General features: G+C 33.8%; 1 pseudogene; it reads left to right on the forward strand.

The window, feature by feature from the left end:
* Window positions 1-3,168: 3,168 nt before the first annotated feature.
* Window positions 3,169-3,340, forward strand: part of LOC106938591 (IgGFc-binding protein-like) — a 30,277-nt pseudogene continuing 30,105 nt past the window's right edge.

Below are 3,340 nucleotides of genomic sequence, written 5' to 3' on the forward strand. Positions count from 1 at the left end.
ACGAGAGGTACAGGGGGTAAACCTATCAGTTTGAAACTGAAATCTATCAGTCTGTACTGACACGTACTTAATGTATTTAGTCATTTGATCAACAGGTTTGAGTTTGGAGGTTTAGAGAATGGCAGGTCAAGTCACTTTGCTTGTGTTGCTTTTGACCTTAAGTGAGTATTTTACATCACATCCTTCGTTTTGCTTATCTGCAGAAAAATCTTGTATTTGGTTGATATTAATAATTAATTGTTTGACAAAATGTGTTCATTTTCACAGGTGGAGTAAGTCTTCAAGCTGCAGGTGGGTCAAAGTAGAGCATATTATAAGTTGGTTTTTAAAAATACTGAATTAAAAAAATTTTAGATTGCTGCTTAATATAATTTTAATTTACTCCTGTCAATCAAAATTAACTACACGAATGAATGCTGAAGTTGTTCTGTGTAAAACATTAAGTTTTTATTTCATTGCTTGAGCCATTCTCACTGTCAATTTTATGAATTTCTTTGTGATTCTTACCAGAAAACATTTTCCAGATTGAACAAATATTTGATCCTATTTGCTTTAGTGCCCAGCTTTACCCAAAGAGTGTTTCTTATATTTGTTCTAAATAATTTTGTGCTTTGATTTTGCACAAAGCTGTGAGCAAATTAGAAATAAACGGATGTTAACAGTGATGTGAGAAATTCACCAAAGCAACAGAGAGAAAATGTAAAACCAAAAATCCTGAAGCAGTCTGTACATGGGATCAATTTTATGTCTTTACTGCTGCTGTATTTATCATTTTACGATTTTCTTTTGTTCAAAGCGCTGAAGTGTTGCTTCGGTAGTTCATGCAAAATTATGCTTGGCTGCATTTTTTTGTCTCCAGCTGTAATTGTGCAGCTTCTTCCTGCTTCTTTCCCTCTTTATGGCATTATTTGTGTCACTAAGTTATGACTGCACCACTTCATACAGCAGAGACAAAAAAAAAGGCTGATCTGAGCCCACATGTGAACAAGCAATAATTTGTGGTGTGTGCGTTTCTCACACTCGCTCAATAGTGTTGTAGAAACTCTGACAACACTTACGCTGCCACACACCTGTCAAAGTTGAGATTTTTTTAGTTGGCTTTGTGCTCTGAATCAGTATCTGTATCAGAGCACAAAGCTCTGATATATTTTTTGTACATCAGAGAACAAAAAGTATATCTCTGATTAATGTGGGATTTACGGTTCCTGAGAAATCTGCAGTAGTCATTACAGAGCTGCAATTGGGAAACAAAGTGATGCTGCAGACTCTGACAGGTTTCCTGCATCTGGTCGGAGCAGCTTCAAATAATGTTGCATAAGAGCTCCCTCTTGTGGCAGAATACAAAATGTCCACACATAATAACCCCTTTATTTTATAAGGGAGGTTTCATGCTCAGTGTTGCACATCAGTGATGTGTCAGTGTGTCCGTCTGTCAATCTCTTTGACATAAGCAAAATATAGGTGACATTTCTTGTGTTGGAGCTTTTTTGTGTGGCAAAATTGAGAATTACAATACATAAAGTTTTTTGTGTTCCCCTGTGAAGAAATAATATATTTAAGTATATTTTAAATATGCTGTATTTTTCTGAAATACATTTTTAGTACGATATAAAGTGGATATACTTATAAGATTATATTAAAAATGTAAAATAAATATATTTTTAAAATCATTCTTCTAATACTCGTTTTAAAATGTATTTTGGTCCACTTTTTTGCTAAAATATACTTAAAATTCTAATTAAGTATATTATTAAAATTATACTTTGGATAATCCTTTTAAAAATACACATTATATCATACATTGTGTGTCATTATATCTATAGACACAATGACAAGTCATTGCTTGTCAACTATTTGGAACATCTAAACAATGCAAAATAATAATAATAATAGCAAAATAAATTAGAAATATCATCTAGCAATGCTGATTTTTCAGCTGCGGGATTATTGAATAAATCCAGCGCACCCTCACTTAACAGCAGACCACTGTTATGTCTTGATGCTCTGCAAGAGCGTGTCTATTTTGCCCTGAAAATGTGATGCAGATCAACATTTTCCACGAATTGTACAGGTACAAAATGTCTGACGAATGCCTCCTGACAATATTAATGTGAAGTTCCAGTAAAGTTCCTTTACTAGCTTGTATGAAGCATACTTGTCAGATAAAAGATCATTATGAGCATACCTTCCTTTGCAATGTTTGGGTCATGTAAATATTTTTTTAATTTGAAATGATCACATTAAGATTGGAGATAACACTGAGCCGATGGAGCCGAACAGGGCGCGCCGATGGGGAGTGTGGTGGTAGGGTGTGGTAGTTTAGAGAGTTTTATTTTGATTGATCGTTAAGCTTTTATACTGTTGTGTTCTACCACATTGTATACTATTTTAGTGAATTGTATCATCATCTTTTAAATAGGGAAGTCTGCACCACTGATTCTCCTGTAATCACTTGTACAGTCAGTTGTTGTAAAGTGAATGCAAAACACACACTTACTGCTCTTACAGTTTTTTCTACATGCAGTTTACTGGAATCTTTGTAGATCAGGTCCATAAAGTATTATAGTAACAATAGCAATAAATATACCCTTCTGGGCAGCAATCCTGGCTTGTCTGTGCACTTTTCTCAGCCAGAGCAATTGTTTTAATAACGTCCACAAAAAAGCAACAAAAACAAGTAAAGAAAGGAAAAAAAAAAGATTAATGTCACACCAATACATAAAGGACAAAAAGTAGAAAGAAAATCAATGTATAAAATCTACTTGATTACGAAAGAGAGAAAAACAGATAGAAAACTTGTATTAATGTTCAAACTGGTCTTTTTTATACATTGAACATCAAATCTAAATTTGATATTCAATGACATCTGTGGGTAATTGTAGTCAGAGTGAAACAAAGTAACAATATAACCCCTGATCTTACTTCCAGATAAAGAAACTATATGTTGCAACATACTGTTGTAATCCAGAAAAAATAGAGTTTAATTTACTTAAGAAATTGATACGATAAGTTTCTGAATAAAAGTGTTTTCCAACAAATGAAAGCAGTAGTTCCGACTGAGGATTTGGACACTACATTACCTGTTTCTGCTGCCGGTCTTATGTTTTCATATTAGTTGTATAAATTTTATGTTCAATCTTTGTGTTTTTATAGGTGGAGTGACAACTCATGATCAAGGTAAGTTTATGATCTATCAACTGGCATTACCTGTAGCTATTATAACTTTTTGGAATCCTTTTCATAAACAAAAACCACAACAGGTCCAACTACAACAACTGAAGCTCCAACCACAACCACTGAAGCTCCAACAACAACCACAGCAGCACCAACCACAACCACT

The sequence above is a fragment of the Poecilia latipinna genome, unplaced genomic scaffold (assembly GCF_001443285.1).
Source record: "Poecilia latipinna isolate Pla-1442-1.1 unplaced genomic scaffold, P_latipinna-1.0 Scaffold2637, whole genome shotgun sequence".
Classification (NCBI taxonomy): domain Eukaryota; kingdom Metazoa; phylum Chordata; class Actinopteri; order Cyprinodontiformes; family Poeciliidae; genus Poecilia; species Poecilia latipinna.